The sequence below is a fragment of the Panthera tigris genome, chromosome A1 (genome assembly GCF_018350195.1).
Source record: "Panthera tigris isolate Pti1 chromosome A1, P.tigris_Pti1_mat1.1, whole genome shotgun sequence".
Taxonomy (NCBI): domain Eukaryota; kingdom Metazoa; phylum Chordata; class Mammalia; order Carnivora; family Felidae; genus Panthera; species Panthera tigris.
The window spans coordinates 215,822,535-215,844,198 of record NC_056660.1 but is presented as its reverse complement, the minus strand read 5'-3'; the positions used below and the strand labels follow the sequence as shown (position 1 = coordinate 215,844,198).

Genomic DNA, 21,664 nt, shown 5'->3' with positions numbered 1-21,664 from the left:
AGTATACACGCACAATGGTAGAGGAAATGTTAACCCATTTCCCGGATTATGTGTATTTCTAAAAAATTACTAGATCAAAGTTTATTTATTTATTTATTTATTTATTTATTTTGTTAACGTTTATTTATTTTTGAGACAGAGAGAGGGACAGAGCATGAACGGGGGAGGGTCAAGAGAGGGCGACACAGAATCTGAAACAGGCTCCAGGCTCTGAGCTGTCAGCACAGAGCCCGACGCGGGGCTTGAACTCACGGACCGCGAAATCATGACCTGAGCCGAAGTCCGCCACTTAACCGACTGAACCACCTAGGCGCCCCAAGATCAAAGTATTTTTAAAACATGCTTTGTTTTGTTTGTTTGTTTGTTTTTTTGGAGGGGGACACTTACAAAAGTTATTTATTCATTCATTCATTTATTTATAGTTTCAAGTTTTTATTTAAATTCCAGTTAGTTTAGTTAACATATAGTGTATTATTAGTTTCAAGAGTAGAATTTAGTGATTCATCACTTATATACAACACCTAGTGTTCATCACAAGTGCCGTCCTTATTGGCCATTACCCTTTTAACCCATCCCTGCCCACCTCCTTTCCAACAACCCTCAGTTTGCTCTCTATAATTAAGTATCTATTTTATGGTTTGCCTCACTCTCTTTTCCACCCTACTAAGTTCATCTGTTTTGTTTCTTAAATTACACATATGAGTGAAATCATGGTATTTGTCTTTCTCTCATTGATTTCTCTTAACATACTATACTCTAGTTCCATCCACATCATAGCAAATGGCAAGATTTTATTCCTTTTGATGGCCATGTGATATTCCATTATGTGTGTGTGTGTGTATACATTTACAGTAAAACCTTGGATTGCAATTAACTTGTTCTGTGAGGGTTCCACAAGATGAGCAAACATTTCTAATAAATTTTAACTTGCTAAATTAGTGACAGCTTACAATATGAGTTGTATGCGACTCCAAATGTCACATGATCACAACTGAGCCAATTGTTCTACTCTCTGTCTCTCTCTCTCTCCTTCGCTGTGGGATTGGGTGATCATGTCCTATGCTTGGATGCTCAGTCTCAGGCAACCATGTTTGGCAGAAATCAGTGATTTTTCAGAACGTTGGAAGGTGCCCACAAACAGCACTAGTGTATTTTTGTCATATCAAACCACCTACGGACAGTCCTTTGCTTTTCCATACAAAAGTGAGCTTAGGAATGTTTTGCTTCATTCTAGGTCTGCTGCCTTCAGATATAGACCCTTTCCTCTGCTGCCTTATTGCCAGTTACATTAAATACAGTATATGACGAGAGTGCATTAATAATGTACTGTAGTCAACATCCATTGGTGATAGTGAACATCTTCCTACATAATAACCCTCCTCTCTTGTCTCCCTCACTCCAGCCATGAAGGTTTTCAAAGGTAAGTGCAGGTTAATTTGTTTATTTTTCTTTATATTTTGTATTTCCTTTATCATTTTATACTATATACAGTATTGTAATCATTTTTATATGAATATTTGGGGTTGTGGAATGAATCATCTGAATTTCCATTATTTCTTATGGGGAAATTCACTTTGATATACCAGTGCTTTGGATTGCAAGCATGTTTCCGGACCAACTTATGCTTGCAAACCAAGGTTTTACTGTTTATATATGTTAAGAAACAAGAGAGATGAAGATATATATGGGAAGGAGGAAAAAAAAAAAAGAGAAAGAGGGAACCAAACTGTAAGAGACTCTTTATCATAGCGAACAGGTTGAGGGTTGATGGAGGAAGATGGGTGGGGGGATGGGCTAGATGGGTGATGTATTAAGGAAGGTACTTATTATGTTGAGCACTGGGTGTTATATGTAAGTGATAAATCACTAAATTCTACTCCTGAAAACAATCTTGCACTGTATGCTAAATAACTAGAATTTAACTAAAAATTGGAAGGGGGAAGAAAGACACTGCTGGAACTTTTGCAAAAGTTCCTCTGAAACTAAGATTTTTTTGTGTGCATATCTTGATGGCTATAATCTGGATAAGTGCATGCTGAGGAGCTGTGCCTGGAATTCTTAGTCCTCATTGCTTAGCTGTTAAGCTGTTGCTTGGCTATTTTTCTCTCCTGCTGTCCTGTATCCTTTGCCTTTAGAAAAACCTTATATAGGCTATGCTTTGTAGAGTCTTGATGTGCAATCATGACCCTGTGACAAAGACTTACTGGGCTATCTGAGGAGGGACTTATAATAACTCCAGACTCCTGCAGAATTCAGACATGATAATACAACTGGGACCCAGGAGAAAATGGAACTGAGAGAGTGATAACCACAATGACTTTTTACCTCTCTTCTCTTCTCAGTTATGCATCTTATTTATCTTACTGTTTTTTAACAGAGGGTACTAGCACCAAAGCTAGACAAAAGACTTGAAGTTCCCTTGCGTGAGGTGGATGTGGTTGAGATGTATGGCTTTTGAATTATGGAGAGAAGATAGAAAGAAAGTGTCATGGATTTAACATGGTGATGCTGTTTGAGGATGGTGTCTTCGGGATGTAATTAGATTTAGATGAGGTCATGAGGTTAGGTCCCGTGTTGGGACTAGCACCCATGTAAGTAGAGACCAAAGAGATTGCTCTGTTTGTCGTGTAAAGACACAGGAAAGAAAGAAAGAAAAAAAACAAAGGCCAACTACAAACCAGGAAGAGGGTCCATAGGTTGACACCTTAATCTCAGACTTCTGTTGCTGAGAGGACTGGTCACACTGAGCCCTGAAGCCTTGGCCCAGCCCATCCAAAAGATGTCACTGGAAGCTCTTGGTCTCCCCATGAGAAAGAAGTTAAGGGCAGACATAACACAGTGGATGGGCAGTACAAACAGGAAAGTTTATTTATTTATAATTTGTAAAGCTTATTTTTATTATTTTTGAGAGAGGAAGAGACAGCAAGTGGAGGAGGGGCACAGAAAGAGGGAGGGAGAGAATCCCAACAGGCTTCGCACTGTCCCATGCAGACTCAAACTCACAGACGGTGAAGTGAGGTCATGACCTAGCCAAAGTCAAGAGTTGGACGCTTAACCAACTGAGCCACCCAAGTGCCCTCAAATAGGAAAGTTTCTTAAAGTGGAGCGCAGATCTCAGGTCTGAGAGCAGGTGAGCCTAAGGGAGAGCTGTGCCCCTGGAGTCTGGGTTTCTCTCTTTTGTTGACAGTTGTTAACAAGGGGGTGGAATATTCATTACTCGAGGCAGGGATTTTTTGGAAACAAGGTTACATGTTTTTTCTTCCTTGTTTGGTCAAGGGTTTCCTGTCTTGGCACCCTTAGGGAGGAGGTTTTCGTATGGTAATAAAGTATAATGAAAGAATAATGTGAATTTTGGCCTATTGTGTCATCCACCTTGGGCCTGTCTGGTTTAATCCTGCTTCCGGTGGTTTTGTTTTGGAGAGCTGCCTGACAGGCGTCTGATTCCCTCAGAGCTGGCCATGAGTTCATCTTTGCTAGCCTACAGGCATCCTTTTAGAATTAACTAACTGCCTACACTAACACTTCCAGCCTTCATAATTGTGAGCAATCGCTATCTGTGGTCTAAGCTACCTAGTATGTGGCATTTTGTTATGGCAACCTGAGCTACGACGAGAAATGGCACCACAGGAGGAGTGCTGCTGTGACAATCACCTAAAAATGTGGAAGTGTCTTTGGAACTGCGGAATGGGTAGAGGCTGGAACTGTTCTGAGGTGCATGTCAGGAAAGCTGAGATTGACATGAAGGGACTTATTTAAAGGTGATTTTGATGACGTCTCAGGAAAAAAAAAACAAAAGAGGAGAGCTGCACAGAAATCTACCACCTTCTGAGAGAATACATAAATAATCATGAACAGAATGTTCGTAGAAATAGGGACAGTAAAGGCCATTCACACAGAAATGTGGGGGATGCTATTGGAAACAGGAGGAAAGGGATTTTCTTGTTACAAAGAACCTGGCTGAACTGTGTCCTAGTTTTTGTGTAAGGTACAACTTGGAAGAGATGAAACTGGATAATTTGAGGACATCTCCAAGCAAAACGATGAGAGAGAACCTTGGTTTGTCCTGAGTGCTTCCAGTAAAACGTGACAGGAGAGAGAGAAAATTGAAGATGGGTTTGTTAAGCCAAAAGGAAGAGCCTATTTATACTGCAAAAAGGGAGAAGGCTTAATCGGAAGAAACGCTAAAGGGATGCCTCAGCAATCATTTGATAGAGATTATGGGTGTGATTTGTAAACCTAAGCGGCTATGCTAGGAATCGAGACAGGATTATACCAGCAAAGACACTGCCAGTTTGAACTAAAAGGGGCAGATCAAACAGGAAACGGATGAAGGAATGCCATTGGAACTTCTTGGACTCTAAAAGAAAGCACAAAGAGCTATTCTGCTGTGAATAGGCATTATTCCCCAAGAAAATGAAGGAATGAGGACAAAGGCAATGCGAAGATCATCAGGGCTGCTACTCCCATCACAGGCTGGGGGGCAAGACTAGTTCCTCTTCAGTTTTCGTTTCAAAGAATAGGGCCGACTCTCTGACTCCAGTCGCCACCCTGGTGGGCTTGCAGGGCAGAATAATAAACCAAGAAGTATTATTCTTGTGTGCTGAGATCTAATAGAATTTTCTTTGCTAGGTTTTGAACTTGCTTAAGACCCGTCACCCCTTCTTTCTTTCCTATTTCTCCCTTTCAGACTGGAATGTCTGTCCTCTGCCTGTCTCACTGTCGTATTTTGAGAGCACAAAAATGGTGAAATGCTATGGACTGAATTGTGTTCCTCCAAATTTCGTGGGTTAACGCGCTAACCCCCCACCACAGTGGTATTTGGAGGTGGGGCCTTTGAAATTTATTTAAGGTTTGGGGCGTCTGGGTGGCTCAGTCGCTTAAGTGTCCGACTTCGCTCAGGTCACGATCTCGCGGTCCGTGAGTTCGAGCCCCGTGTTGGGCTCTGTGCTGACAGCTCAGAGCCTGGAGCCTGTTTCAGATTCTGTGTCTCCCTCTCTTGACCCTCCCCCGTTCATGCTCTGTCTCTCTGTGTCTCAAAAATAAATAAACGTTAAAAAAAAATTAAAAAGAAAGTTAATTAAGGTTATATGATGTCATAAAGGTGGGGTCTTAATGATGGGATTAGTGTCCTTATAGGAAGAGACCACATAACTTCCTCTCCCTCTCTCTCTGCCATGTAAGGATACAGCAAGAAGGGAGTCTTCTGTAAGCCAGGAAGAAGGTTCTCACCAGGACCCAACCATGCTGGCATCCTGAGTCTCTAAAACTGTGAGAAGTTTATTTCTGTTAAGCTACCATTCTATGGGATTTTGTTTTAGCGCCTGCGCAAACGAATACAAGACATCATCATGATCCGCATGAAATTTTGTGACGTCAGGGAGGATCGATGACTGTGGTTCACTTTCCTATTTCTTCTTTGCCCCGATTTAAAACATAAGTCTAATGTTTGATGTGCTTGCTTCCTCCATGGAGGAAGAAGTTACTCTTATGCCCAAATAAGACCAAATACCATGACGTGGCATTTGGCAGTGCTAGTGTTATGGCCGTTACTTTCAGCTCACTGAATTTTTTTTTCAATCCTATTTAAAGCAGATCATAACTATGCTAACTTGATATATTAAGCTTTTGTTCCTGCCACTCTTACCCTCAATGTCTATGAGCAATCTAAACTCCTTTAAGCCTATTGTTCTTTTTTTTTTTTTTCAAAATGTTTTATTAACTTCTCTATAGTATTTATGGCCCCTCTTATTTAGTCACTACTTAGTTCTTGTATCCTGGAGACGTTGTCATATTTGGGACGCTTCACCAAATACATTTGTCAAGAAAATTGCGTAAATTTGGGGGGAAAGCACAATGCCCTCTTCTAGGAGAGTGCAAATATTTAAACAGGATATGAAAAAAAAAGATGCAATGTTTGCGTTTTATGTTTTTCTCTGTGAGTCACTATGTTTAGCCAGATGGAAGGTTCTTCTATTGAATTCACATTCATTGGTAGCTCGAAGCATAGTGAACTCCTGAAAAATTACATTTTTGTTCTCATACACCGCTTATAGTGTAAATTTTGTTCTATACACTGCTCACAATGTATATTTTGCTCTTATACACTGCTTACTGATGCATTGATGCATTGTAAAAAGTATTATGTTAAGATAAGAAGGAAATATCTACGTTGTATGGGCAATTTTTATCAAAACTATCTTTCTAATCAGTCATGTCTCTATTTTTTAAAATATTTTTTAATGTTTATTTATTTTTGAGAGAGAGAGAGAGTGAGTAGGGGACGGGCGGAAAGAGAGGGAGATACAGAATCTGAAGCAGGCTTCAGACTCCGAGCTGTCAGCACAGAGCCTGATGTGGGGCTTGAACCCATTAACTGTGAGATCGTGACCTGAGCCGAAGTCAGACGCTTAGCCACTGAGCCACGCAGGCGGTCCATGTCTCTATTTGTTTTAACCAGAGAAAAAGAAATGAATAAAACCCTCAAATCAATACTGTCATAATATTTTAATTTAAAAATATTTTATTTGGTTATGATCCTTCATTACAGTAAAATAGTATATTTATTAATAATAATTGTAGTTATTTGACTATATAATTTACATTATAATAATGCATGTACCTAATATGTATGCTCTACACTTTATATGCAACCCTGTAGGGCACTCTAGACTAAGACTCAAGGAATGATCCATCTACAAAAGTTCACCTTAATTTAAAGTATTTGTAGAGATAATTAGAATACTGGATCTGTTCATTAACATTTCAAATCTCATTTAAATGTAAATTGTAATATTCTCTTTTTCTGCAACACTAGGTAGTTAGTGTCTTTCATGAGTAATAAGTAATTTGTTCCCCATTAGCTACAAGAATGGATAAAGAGATAAATCAAAATCTGATAAGAGTCACGGTTAAAATGGTAACCTATGAGGAAAAGAGTATACAAAACATTTGTTTCACTATTATTTCATTATTAAAAATACAACCAATTTACATTTCAACAGCTTTGGTATTAATTGGTCTCTGTTGTGGTATTTGTAATAAATGTATGTAACTATGAAAATATTTTTGTAAGATTATAGAAAAAATTAGACTTAATTTTGCAATATCTTTGTTTCACAAACGTTCAGATTTTAAAAATCTAAAACGCACTTTGCTTAAAAATAGAATGTAAAAAGAGGAAAAATCATAAAATATTAACATAAGCCACATGCAAAGTATTCCTATAATGATATCACACCAATGTAGAAATAGATTTTTTGGAACCACACAGATAAAAAACTTGTTAATGTCCAGTGAACTGATCTCTGTGTTCATCAGCCTTATTTCACTCTTATTTCTCCATTTTGTCAAGTAACTTGTAATTGTTATTCCAGCACTCTTTTAAAAATAATATTTCTTGGGGCGCCTGGGTGGCTCAGTAAGTTAAACATCTGAATCTTGACCTTGGCTCAGCTCATGAGTTCAAGCTCTGTGACAGGCTGTGCACTGACAGTCCAGAGCTTGCTTGGGATTCTCTCTCTCTCTCTCTCTCTCTCTCTCTCTCTCTGCCTTTTCCCCATCCATGCTTTCTTTCTGTCTCATAATCAATTAATAAACTTTAAAAAGTATGTTTCATAATTAAAACAATGTTCCTGCCAATTTTTCATAAAATTACTTTCTGTGTGTGTGTGTGTGTGTGTGTGTGTGTGTGTGTATGTTAGAAGTGTGTACACTTAATATAGTGTGAAACAAATAATAAAATATCAGTATTTTATCAATACTTCCCTTGGTATAGAAATACTGCCATGTCTCCAATATCTAATTCTCAATCGGTGAGCACTGTTCTACCCACTAAGTGTTTGGAAAAGGCAACATAATAATTCCATGGTTGAAGGTATGAACTCAAGAATTAGATTGTTCAAATCTTTGGTGAGTGACATTGTTTGTTATTTATCCTCCCTGTGCTTTATTTCTCTCATCAAGGAAATGGGAATACTGATCTACCTGCCTCAGAAGTTGTTGTGGTGATTAATTTAATACATGTAAATTACCTATAACATATTAAGTGCATAGTACAAATTATCTCATGATGTTTTAATAATAATATTATGTAAATTATGCAAACTCATGCATGGTATGTAAATATTCTCTCTAGTTTCCTTTCAAGTGTAGATAATCCCTATCTGGGGTTTTAGAATTATTTATTGCTTTCATGAGAGGCCTAGATCTTAGGATGGGCTGTTATCAACTTCATATCACCTTGCTGCTAGTATCATTCCCAGCTCTGAAAAGCTCTCACTTTTCAAACACAGAGGCTCCAGAAATGGATGTTGGCCAGAGATTACAAACTTGAAGTTAAAACACAGGTTCTGGATATCTAATGCATAGCATTGTGGTTATACTCAAAGTTGCTATAAGACTAGATCTTAAATATTTTCACTACAAAACAGAAATTATAATTATGCCACTAATAGAAGTGTTAGTTAACACAATAGTGGTGATCATATTGCAATATACATAAATGTATCAAATCAGCAGGTTGTACCCTTAAACAATGTTATATGTAAATTATATTTTAATTAGAAAAAGAAGTGTAACCAGGGTGAGGAGATTTTTCCCTGTCAAATAGGAAAAAATACAAATGATAATACATGGTGTTGTTGAAGATACGGGCAAACAAGCAGTGTCTAATGCAACTCATAGGTATATATATGTTTTAAATGTTTATCTATTTATTTTGAGAGACAGAAAGAGAGAGAACATGAGCAGATGAGGGGCAGGGGGGAGGGAGAGAACCCCAAGCAGTCTCTGTCCTGCTAGTCCAGAGCCCAACACGGGACTCAATCCCAAGGACAGGGAGGTCATGACCTGAGCTGAAATCAAGTCAGTTGCTTAACCAACTGAGTCACTGAGGTGCCCCTAGGTATAATTTGATATAATTTTTCTGGAGGACTATTTAGTATTGCATATACAAGTCTAAACTACGTATTTTTTGAGCAATATTGCTTTCAGACCTTTATCATTAGATTTCACTTCTGAAATTTGCTTCATAATTTTATTTTTAATAGGGGAAATTTGGAAACAATCTACATATATTGCTAAAAATTCTGACCGTAGGCCTTTGTTAAATACAGTATGGTTTATCCCTTCTGAAATGTCTGGAGGCTCTTAAAATTAATAAGTGAGTGTTTATGATGTGAGAAAAAAATTCAATAATGTATCAAGTGGATAAATAGCCATAGAGCTATATGTTGCATATAATCTCATTTATTTACCTAGTTGTTAATAGATGTTGATTAAAAGTCGACAAGAACTACAAAACAGTACCAATAGGAGTTCCTCTGGGTGATAGATGGAGAGGTGTCTGTGGGTGGTGAATCAGCTTCTATGCGGTCTCTGATGACGCCTTCAGGTCATGCCCATCAGATGGTACCAGACTCCCCTTATCCCCTTTTAAAGTACCTTCCTTATTCCAGAAGATGAAGAATCCAAAGAAAGGGCACTATATTTTCTAGACTCCCTTGCAACTCAGTAATTTCAGTCATCTTGCAATTTAAAAAATACTGCTGTGGACTGAATGTGCCTCCTCCAAATTTCTATGTTGAAGCCCTAATCCCTAGTATTATGGTAGTTGGGAAAGAAGCCTTTGGGAGACAGGTTTGTATGAGATCATGAGGATGGGGCCCTCATAATGAGATCTTATAAGTGTCCGTATAAGAAGAGACAACAGAGAGCTTGCTGCAAAGATCTCTCTCAACCATGGGAGCCAGAAGATGAACTTCTGCAGGACAGAAAAGAAAATCTCACCAAGAACTCACTTAGCACCTTGATATTGGACTTTCCAGCCTCCAGAACTCCAAGAAAGCTGTTGGTTGTTTAAAGCAAAACAAGCAAACAGACAGACAGAAGTTCCTCCTGTTCAGTGATGTTGGTAGCTAGCGACAACATCAGCCCAGGGCTAAAACAGAGAGCTAGCAAAACTTGTTATGGGAAAATAATCATGTGTTCTCCTTACCCAAAGCTCTACCTTTAGGATGGTGATAAATAGGCTGAATCTATAGATAATGCCATTGGTATTTTAGACATATACGGCTTCCCCTTCTAAAGACGAAGCATTATCTGGAAAAGCCATTAGCTTGAAATATATGACTATCATTTTATTGTTTGTTCTGTTGCTATGTGTTATGTGCTTACTTTTGAAGGATTTCAATTATGCCAATGCTTTTATGGTATGACTCTATTTCTTCTTATAAAGTGCTTTGACAAAAAGAGTCTAACTTCTATAATCAAGAATAAGCATAAATATAAACTTTATAATCTTAGTATTGAGAGAGTATCTTTCAAAGTTAAATTTTTCATATTTTCCACCTAATCTATAAAAATAATGGGCTAACAATAGACAAAGAATATACATTGATCTTTTGACATAACTTGTTATTTCTATTAGTTCCTAGTCCTACCTGCTAGAGATGTTTCCATTTGAAAACATCTGTAGATAATGGACTTTATTTATTTATTTATTTATATATTTCATAGTCATGGCTCCATTCAATTTTGTTTCTTTGTTCTTGTTCCCTTTTCCATTTTTAGAAGAATCTCAGGGAGACTTGATATTATGACATTGATCTATCTTGAAATATTGCTTGGCAAAATCAGTTGACACAAAGATGGAGCATTCGGACTGTACTTGGTGTTTGGGATTTATTATTCTGAATACTTTGATAATACAAAGTTGCTCAAGAAGAGTGAACCTTAGTAGTAAGTGCTCTCAGAGGAGCTACAGAATAAGCATGACAAAAAAGAGGGGTAGAGGGGCGCCCAGATGGCTCAGTTGGTTGAGATTCCAACTCCTGATTTCAGCTCAAGTCATGATCTTGCAGTTTGTGAGTTCAAGCATGTCGGCCAAAGTGAATCCAGTGCAGAGCCTGATAGGGATTCTCTCTCTCTCCTTTTCTCTCTACTCCTCTCTCTCTCTCTCTCTCTCTCTCTCTCTCTCTCTCAAAATAAATAAACTTTAATTTTTTTTAAAAAAGATAGGTAGAGAATTGAAGATATAGCTTGTATAATATGAAACTGTTCCTATCTTCTTCAGCTCATCCTGAGAACCATGTCTCCTGAGAACCAGCTCATCCTGTCCACCATGTCGTCGAGAAGCCTGGAAGTTGCACTCAGAATACTGTGAAAATCTCTGTTACTTGCTGTGTAAGCATTTTAGTTAAGTGTTCTCTTGGATACTTTTGTGAATTCTGAACATAAAACCAACTAATACTGAGTTCCTGACTATGTAGCATGCAGATTAATAACAATAGTGAGATTCATGCAAAGACATCCCCCTCCCCATAAATACAGGGATAAAAGGTTTATTGGATTTAAAATATGATAAGGAAAGAAGTACTTTCAATATTTTTATGTTTGAATGGTTGCCAACTGATCCAAGTTTGAGCTAATGAAAATTCAGTGGCATGTGACAGGCAATATCAATGGAATTTAGATTATTCATATAATCCTTTTGTAAATGGCAAAATTAGTAGAAAAAGAAAGCCAAAGTGACAGGAAAGTTATAAATGCTCTTAATCCTGGCAGCCACAGAAAGCATTGGCAAAAGTGAATCCAATAACCAGGGAAGAGGGAGACCCTAATCACATTACTTTAAGATTAGTATTGGAAATAAGAGCCGGCTCATATTGCCATCCAAAGCTTCTATGAGACTTAAAAATATCATAATTATAGTGCTATCCATGAGACATTTAATAACAAAATTTACAGCTGTCCAGAGACAGTGTAAGAATAAAGAATTATCTACTGAAACTACAGTGTAAAATAATTAGCATATATACGTAAAAATAAAGGATGCCTGAAGAGTCTTTACTATTTTGAATTCTCAGGATAAATGAGTAGGAGTCTAATAACTTCATAAGAGATATACCATTATCAAGGGTTTACTTGATGAGTACTAACTGATCAATAATCAGATGTGATAGTCAACGTTTATTAAAAGTGAGTTATATATTCTTACCTAACAAATCGCCACAAACTTAGTGTTTGAAACACAGCGTGTTTGTTAAGTCATACTTTCTGTAAGTCAGGAATTTGGAAAATGTCTTAACGAGGTTCTCTACCTTCGCGTTTCTCACAAGCTCGAATCCAGATATTAGCTATGGATAGAGACTTATTTGAATGCTCACCTAGGGAAGGATTTGCTTCTAAGCTTTTGAGGCTGTTGGCAAAATTCAGTCAGTAACAACCGTGGAACAGAATTCCTGGGTTCTTTGCTGAGAACCTGAAGTTTTAAGTTTTTTATTTATTGTTTGGTAGAGAGAATGCACCCGAGTGCAAGCATGCAAAGGAGGGGCAGAAAGAGAGGAAGAGAGAGAATCCCAGGCAGGCTCCACACTGTCAGCCGCTTGGTGAGTGGCTCGATCTCACAAACCATGAGATCATGATCTGAGCTGAGATCAAGAGTTGGACACTTACCTGACTGGCCATCCAGGTGCCCCCGAGGACCTGAATTTTTATTTTGTGCTGGTCTTCACGAGTTATGTAGCTAGCCTTAAATGGGTGGCTTACCAAGAATAATTGTTGACACAACATATAGAAGTTGGTTGACACATTCTGCAGCCAGCTAAATTCAGAGGCCAGTCATCAGTATGAAATTTTAGGAAATTGCTGTATGATTTCCCCAAGCATTGGAAGACAAAACACTGTGTTTGAAGGATGATCCCACAAATAAGAAGGAAGCATAACATTCAGTGGATTTATTTGCATCTTGATGGGTCCACCCTTTTCATTTGGTGTTGAACAGGTTACACTCATATCAAGTGACCAGTAAAGAAACAAAATCCAAATGGAGTCTTTTGTCACACTTACAAAAGGCTGTTGTCCAGACTGGGCAACTGACCAACATAGTCTCAGTGTCTTATGACAAACACAAATTGATACGTGTTGAGTAGCAGGAGAGGCATGCTTTTTATGACTTCACCCAATTGCAGTGAAATATGACCTGTGATAGTATATGTGGGAAGGAAATCAGGAGAGTAGGTATTTTCTGATGAGTAGATGTCTCAGCTGCCTGCACCACACAGACAAATTCTTCACACTTGATGAGTGATTTTCTTCACACTCTTTCTTAGGCTTATAGATTTCGTTCAGTTTATTGAACTGCATAATGTCAACTAGCTCAGCCGAAGATGATCACTTTTTTCAATATTGTATTAATTTGTCAATAATCAGGTCTCCATTTTGTTTAAAACAGGTAACACATATTTTGCCATTTATCATGTATTTAGTAATGTGCCCCCTATTGATATTCTGTATTCGCTAATATGTTTCTCAGAATAACAATGTAATTGGTGAAATCTTTCTTCTAACTCACATTTTTGGAAATAATCTCTTATGCTTGTGTAAATTAAAAATATTTTAGGTCTTTAGTTCCTAAAGCGGAATATATACTATGGAAAATAAGTGCATTCTAAAGACATATAAATTTTGGAAAATGTCACATAAATTATTAGCAGTGGAAAGAAAAAAAATTCTTAACTATGATTCAAGACATTGTACTTTTTTTTTTTAGTTTTATTGGGAGTATAATTGTCAAATAAAAACTGTCTCTATTTAAGGTATACAACCTGATATTTTGATGTATAGATGCATTAAATTTTTTTAAGTTTATTTATTTTGAGAGAGAGAGAGAGCATGAGTGGGGAGTGGCAGAGACAGGGGGAGAGAGAGAGAATAGCAGAGCTCAATGAGGGTTTCTAACTCACAAACTGGGAGATCATGACCTGAGCCAAAGTCAAGAGTTGGACACTTAACCAATTAAGCCACCAAGCCACCCTAGTATATGGATACATTTTGAAATGATCAGCTCAATCAAGCTAATTAATATATCCAATCACCTCAAATAGTTATCATTTTCTTTTTTTATGTGGTGAGAAACACTTAAGATCTACCTTCTTAGAACATTTCAAGTATATGATACAATATTGTTAACTCATATCACCATATCCTTTGACCAACAGCACTTTTCCCCCCCATCCTCCGAAAACCACCCTTCCACTTTCTGCTTCATGAGTTTGGCTATTTTAGATTCCACACGTATGGGGGATCATGGAGTATTTGCCTTCATGCATCTGGCTTATTTCATTTAATATAATGTCCTTCGGGTTCATCACAAATGTTGTTGTAAATGTCAGAATTTCCTTTTTTTTATAAGGCTGAATACTCACTGTACATATTCACCACATTTTCTTTACCCATTCATCTGTTGACAGACGTTTAAGTTATTTTCATATATGGCTGTTGTGAATAACCCTGCCATAAGCACGGGGATGAAGATAATTCTTCCAGATCCCGATACCATGTTTTTGAATATATATCCAGAAGAGGGATTGCTGGATCATTTAGTAGTTTTGTTTGGAATTCTTTTCACTAATCATCAAGGAAACGCAAATCACAACCACCATGAAATGTAACCTCACCTCTGTTGTAACGGCTATCATCGAAAAGACAAAAAATCATTGTTAATGAGGGTATGGAGAAAAGGGAACACTTACACATTTCTGGTGGGAATGTAGAATTGGTGGAGACATTTTGGAAACAGGATGTTGAACTCTAATGATGTTCTGTCATTAGTTAGCCTTGTGCCCTTTCACATGTCACTTAAGCTATCTGACTGTCAGTTTTCACATTTAGAGAATAAACGTAACAGCCTGGGTTGTCTCTATTGTCTTTTACAAATACCCTATGCCTATGTGAACAGTGTAGATATAAAATTGGACGTGTTGGTTGAAATAATATCGGGTATTTTTCACTTCTGACTCTTAACTACATTTTAAAAGAATGGAAAAAAGTCCCCCTTAGGCTTCAAGCACACACCTACATAAACATTAAGACTGCTAACAGTGTTTTACAAAAGAAAAAAAAGAAATTGTACTTACCATTTTAAATGGATAATTTAAACTCAAATAAATGTTTATGTGTGAAAAGAAGCTTGCCGGTTTGTGTTTCTTTTAACAATGCACTATTGTTCTTTACAGACTCAGATGTGTAGCAGTGGGAGGATAGCATTATCTGTTCCACCATCTGCCAGGGAGTGGACTGTAGGTATAACACTGGTTATTAGTGGAAACAACAGTACGCAATCATACCTGTGAGTGTGTAAGGCGTAATAACCATTAAAGTATACTGAATCTTTGACTTTTATTCTCAAAACTTATCACATAAAATGCCAGTTTTGCCTTTGGATACAAATTTCCACACCTACATTCGCTGCAATATTATTATTTTTGGGGGGAGGAGGAATGCTCAAAAAATGAAGAGAATGTTCCAACAAACCAAGGGTCATTACATATCAATATAATAAATAACTTAGGCTACACTTTTAAGATTGCTGTTGCACACTTGGCAAGGTTATGTTACCAAATATAAAATTTAGCCTTTTAAGGGATAACCATTTTGTAGTTACTATTCAATATCCATGAAAGCATAATGAATGCATGCTATATGGCCAAGGGGAAAAGAGATTTATACATTTGCCCATGAAATGATCTGTAAATTGAGCGTAGAAGGATCTCTGAACTGACACTTTTCATATAAGGGAATGTATTTTTTTTCTCCATTTTATTGAATAAACTCACTGGTGAAAGATATTAATTCTCTGGTGAAAGACTGTTTTCATAAAACAAGTCTTTCTAGATCAGTGGTTTTTGTTGAGCTCTACAAACGGGCACACTGCTTCTTGGATTCTATATCCCTATCTGTTCCAAATGTTAATAGAGTCTAGCCACATCACTGAACTTTGCTCTCACTACTTGCCAGAAGTTTTATTCTAAACTTTCCAAAAAATCTTGTGAACCATCACATTTATTTATTTTGCAATCACTCTTATTATAATAGTGTTTGCATTAAAAAAGGAACCATCTTTCCTTTAGAAACATTCCAGAAATAGTGACTGATTTCACTACACCTTTGTGTTTCCATCTTGGTGTTTATTTAGGGTTCAGATTTTGTACTTTCTAAACTAAAACTTCCATAATATGATGCTGTTTCTTTTTCTATTCATGTTTTGTTGACAGTTATAGTTAAACATCTGCTTCTTGCTTGGCAAAGTGCCATTAGTTACTAAATTTCTCCTAAAATGACACTTTTTTCTTTGCCTGATTCTCTTGTACATTAATAGTCTTTTGGTAGACAATTCTGCCTATCAATATATACTAATAGTTTTAGATGTCAAGTGAAAGTAATTTATGACAATGTAAAGAAAATCCCAACTGTTTTTTCAAGGTTGTTTGAGATGTTAGTTGACTTTATGTGGGCATACCCATACGAAACTAATTATATTTATAAAATCTCTATTAATATCCTATTTTATTCCTAATATCTGAATCAGTCACACGAACCAATAAACTATGCTAACTTTAAAAGAGTTGAACATATGGCCTAATGATGATTGTGTGAACAGGGTAGTTTCCTACAACTACTAACAGTGGGGAACTTGAACCACCGGGGATTTGAAGCAGCAGGATAAAGGAGGGGAAGAGGTGTTACCAGAACACCTCTCTGTTTAAAGAGAGCTACCTTATATAAGCACTGACTTTTGATAAGAGGATGACATCATAATGAAATAAACCCTCATAGATGGAGCTTAGACAATAAATATCCCAACCTCACTCACCTTCATCCCTGCTGGCACCCATCTTTGGTCGTTGGTCACCAGAGCACAGAGAGCAAGAAAGACTTTTGACTTAATCAAGGTCTGTCCGTCTTCACCACAAAAGTGGGGTTGAATGAATGGAAAATATCCTGTACATTACATCCCTTCTGCTTCACTACATCCACTATTGTCATCTCTCAGTTGAAAAACTGTGTATCAGAGAACACAAAAAAGCCTATCAGCTATCAGATGTGACAATTAAGTCACATGTCCACCTGCAACTTAAAATATTAGGTACCACCGGGCTTTTCACATAAAACAGCAAAGAGATTAACATTACGGATAGCTTCTACTGTCTCACTTCCACAACTGTTCCTGAGTCTAAGTTGATAATCATTGCTGTCCCCCTCTACCAGGCTTTCTATATTCCATTTCTCTTCTCCCAGCACATCACCTAACAGGGCCTCTATCTGGTGGAATGATTCAAAACTTTAGTCTTATAGGAGTTGAGTCTCTGCTGATCTGATCTTTATTGTCTAGTTATCTATTGACTAGGATGATTGGACATGAAGGTACCAGAAGTAATTTTAGTGACTCCTTTAGAGTTCAGATATGATCTTCCATTCCTGCAATGTCTAGCAGCAATCCACTTTCCCTATGGCAGTTAGGATTCCCTAGTCGATGTCGCCATATCTGCTTATTCAGTAGTAAATCAATAGCCCTAGGACAGTCTCGATGTCAGATTCAGTGAAAGAATGAAGAGGTTCCTTATTAAAAGCCTTCTTTTAGGTCGCTGATGCTTTCAAATCAACTGAGTTCAAAATCATGGTGCAGGAAGAAAACAAAATCTCTGAAGGGTTATGATAATTATGACTTAAAAAAACCAAAACAACTGCTAGTTTTATCCTTTGTTTCCTTGCTATGACAAAAATGTCACCAAATACTGGATTCTGGTTTAAGTCATGTCTAAAACTATCTTCCGAGATAACTGTTCACGTTTTTAGGGCTCTATTTCCCAGTTGGTGTGGTACCTGACTTTTCAGCAAGTTATTTCACTACCCTATCAAATAAACTGATTCCAGGATAAATTATTTATTGTCTTTTTGTTTTTAAAGTTTATTTATTTTGAAAGAGAGAGAAGAGAGGAGGGGCAGAGAGAGAGAGGGGAAGAGAGAATCCCAAGGAGGCTCCGCACTGTCGAGGGTTGATTTCACAAACATTGAGAATCACGACCTGCACTGAAACCAAGAGTTGGATGCTTACATGATTGAGGCAGCCAGGTACCACAGGAATCCATAATCACAAAATGGATTGTCTACATAGAAAAGATCTTGTATGAGATCTATCCCACATCTATCCATGTGGGATAGATAAGATATTCTGTATGTCCATGAATGTTAGTGCCAGCAGAAGTGTTGCACCCAAAGAGTGCAAGTCTATTCCCTGACATGTGTCTCTGTTCACATGATGAGAAAGCACCAGCCTTCCATGACAAACAGTGTTTAGTGTTATTCTTCCGCTCCCAGAGAACTATCTGATTGCTCTCCACTGAACAATGTCCATGAAATGGCACCACTTCTGGAGTTATGTGTTAGCCTCTGCAATGGTGGGCACTGATCAGTGGAGATAATCGAATTGGAGTTGGTGGGTGGAAGTTCATACTGCTGAACCCAGCACTGGCCTTGGTCTTTGCCATCTTAACTGCTAGGTACACAGGTTCACTAAACAGAGGAAGGGGCTGAATGTCATTGACAAAGATGGGTCTTAACATTTGCATTTTGATTTAGATCCTCTTCCACTGGGATAAATATTTTCATGGGCATTAAAGAAAGAAACAGCATCTTCCCATTATATTGCTAAATTTGAATTTTTTTCCAGGTCTTTAAACAGCAAGATAAGATATTAGCCTCTGTCTATGAACTACTACATATAGAATACTACATATAAGCAGCATTCTGTGATGATTAAGCAGAAGACTAGACTATGTTTATTTCTCATTTCAATCAATAGATAGGTACCATTCCATGAAGCCACAGAATGATTCTAGGGTGTGATGACAAAACAATAGTGTCGTAGGCTGAATCGTGTCCCTGTAAAATTCACGTGTTGAAACCCCAACCTGTAGTGCCTCAGAATGTGATTTTATTTTGAAATAAGACTTTTAAATAAGTGATTAAGTTCAAATGAGTCCATTAGGGTGGACCCTAATCCAACCTGACTGGTGTCCTTATAAAAACAGAAAATTTGGAAACAAACAAAAAAAAAAATACCAGGGATGCCCACATACGAAAAGACCATTTGAATTCACAGTGAAAAGATTCTTTAAATCCAAAGAAAGAGGTCCCAGAAGAAAGCAAATCTGCTGATACGTTGCTCTTGGGCTTCTAGCTTCCAAAACTGTGAAAAAACATATCTGTTATTGAAGCCAACCAATCTGTGATATGTTTTATGGTAGTCCTAGCAAACCAATACGAGTATGGACAGGTATAACAGAAATCTGAACCTGCTCATACCATTTGAACCTTTCATACTGGTCACTCTATTTAATACTTCCCTTGTGGAATTGAATTTTTGAGGTGCACATTCTATTTAATGGGTCAATGAAACAATTAACCCTCAGTTCAAAATAGGTTGTTCAGGTCAAATATTAATTTGGTGTAACTATAGTTATGGTTAGGTGATCAACCTCAATTAAAATGCAGAAGCAAGCCAAACTCATTTTCAAACAGAATAAAGTATCAGGTCCCTATATTTTACCATGCGTTTTTTTTTGGTGATCGAATTATTTTTTAAGACTGTGTTTGTTGCATCCATCTGGATGTGTACACCTGTAGCTTGTTCATATTACCATGTGTGTGATACTTCACTATATTAATAAATCATAATTTATTAAACAGTAGACGAGCATAGGTATTTTTCAGTTTTAGGTTATTATGAAAAATGTTATTAGGAACGTTCTTGGAAATGTCTTCTGATTCACTTGTGCATGCAGTCGAGTTGGGTACTTGCCTAGAAATGGAATTGTTGAGTCACAGGATGTAATGATTTTCAACTTGAATAGATAAGCTAAACAGTTTTTCCAAGGTAAAGACATCAAATGTAAGACTTCTACCAGTATATTGAGATTGTTTTGAAGGTTTCCATTACTTTACCTCCCCTTCAATACTTGTAACTGTCAATCTTCTAACTTCAGGCATTCTATGAGTTTATATTAGTTTCTTCTAGTGGTTTTAATTGGGATTTCTCTAATTATTCCTGAATTTGAACATCTTTTCATATGATTATTTGGCCACATGGATACCTTCTTTTGTGAAATGCCTTTTTATTTCTCTGGCCAATCTTAGGTGGAATTAAATTGAAATTTAATTTTTTCATAATTACAAGGTATCTTCTTTTACCCTGCAATGTCTGTATTTAGTCTCTTAATTTTAACATTTCTACATTTATTAGTAAGAGCACAAGTATATTATGAGACATAGATATGTAAATAACAGAAAAGACAAGTTAGTTTAAAGCGAATATAACTGGGGGACCTGGGTGGCTCAGTTGGTTAAGTGTCCAACTCTTGATCTTGGCTGACAGTGCAGAGCCTGCTTGGGATTCTCTCTCTCTCTCTCTCTCTCTCTCTCTCTCTCTTTCTTTCTGCCCCTCCCCCACTGGCACATGATCTCTTTCTCTCCGTCCCTCTCTTTCTCTTTCTCTCTCTAAAAACAAATAAATAAACTTAAAAGAAAACTTTTTAATAAAAAAATAAAGTAAATATTACCGAATTGAAGCATACAGACGTGGGGATGAATGGGTGAGCGGGATTAAGAACCACTAGAATATTTAAAATTATTTTAAGATTAATATATTGAAATCTTTACTTCTGGAAAGAAAACAAAGAAAAGGAAGGAAGGAAGGAAGGAAAGAGGGAAGGAAAGGAGAGAGAGAAGTGATGTGGGGGAAGGGAGAAAGAGGGAGGGAAAAAAAAAAAGAAAGAAAGGGAAGGAGAGAAGAAGAGAGGAGGAAGGAGAGAAACATAGTTCCTCCATAATGGCTCCAAAATCCTCCCAGTTACTGGGGTCCAAACCCTAGGAGGTCAACACTTCTCTTTTCTTTTTCTTTCACTTGTAATCATATGCAATTGCTCTACTTCTATATTTAATTCATACCTAATGGTTCTTCCTCTAAAATTTCAGAAAAGAGATCAATATGGCTGAGCATACTCAGAACAGAATGGTATTATAAGAGTTCACAGAAAATTACTTGGTCTGGCCTTGTTGGTTTTCATTTGTCATGGTACAAATTTAGAATGTATTCTAATTGAAGAAATGACAGTATATAAGTGTATTTTGGATTTTTATGTTACCTCCTCAGGACACCATTCATACACACACACAAACGTAAGTGCAACACATTTACCCTTCCAAAATAATCCCAGCTAGAATTTCCTATCATCACTCTTTCACTATCTATGCAGAATTCATAACGAGATGGTATTATTCTGTTTGGTGATATGTGTCATTGTCTATTTCTATGAATCTCCTTCAGAAAAGATGTTTCCGTGTCATTTTTATATCTCTTTTTCCAAAACTCAGAGGCTCACTAAGATAGAGTGAAACTCAGTACAAAATTGCAGGATTTGTATTTGAACTGGCTGAAGCAAGGATCTGTCTAGAATTAGATAACAACAGGGAGGGGCTAAATGATGGTATTGCTTTATTTTTATTTTCATTAATTACAAAAATTAAAAGCTGAGGCAATTCATTACTTTTCAGCTCATGGCTAGTAGGAATGGATGCGGACAAAGAAACTTCCAGTAATTCCAGGTGTCCTGAAGATAAACTGAAACTGTGTAGGATAATACCCAAAGTCGAAAACATAAGGTACCATCTTATCTAATGTAAAAATATTTTCATATAAACGTTTGGAACGCTTGATTATGCAATGTAAAGTTTTAAATCAAATAAATGTAGTAACATTTCTAATGGCTGGACATAAAGCATATGGCTATGTTCATAGTTATCACATTATCTAAGCAATCTGTAAAGC

The 21,664-nt window shown here is 37.1% G+C and overlaps 1 long non-coding RNA gene across 2 annotated transcripts in view; it reads left to right on the top strand.

Moving 5' to 3' along the window:
* Positions 1 to 21,664, top strand: part of LOC122231862 — a 75,112-nt gene that overhangs the window by 29,236 nt on the left and 24,212 nt on the right. The window contains exons 1-4 of one of the 2 annotated variants that reach the window (XR_006209132.1): positions 5,190 to 5,268; positions 11,072 to 11,181; positions 15,015 to 15,081; positions 21,391 to 21,498. This is a non-coding gene — a long non-coding RNA (uncharacterized LOC122231862). Of the gene's footprint in view, positions 1 to 5,189; positions 5,269 to 11,071; positions 11,182 to 15,014; positions 15,082 to 21,390; positions 21,499 to 21,664 lie in introns of those variants that run through there. The other variant, XR_006209131.1, reaches the window with a different exon arrangement.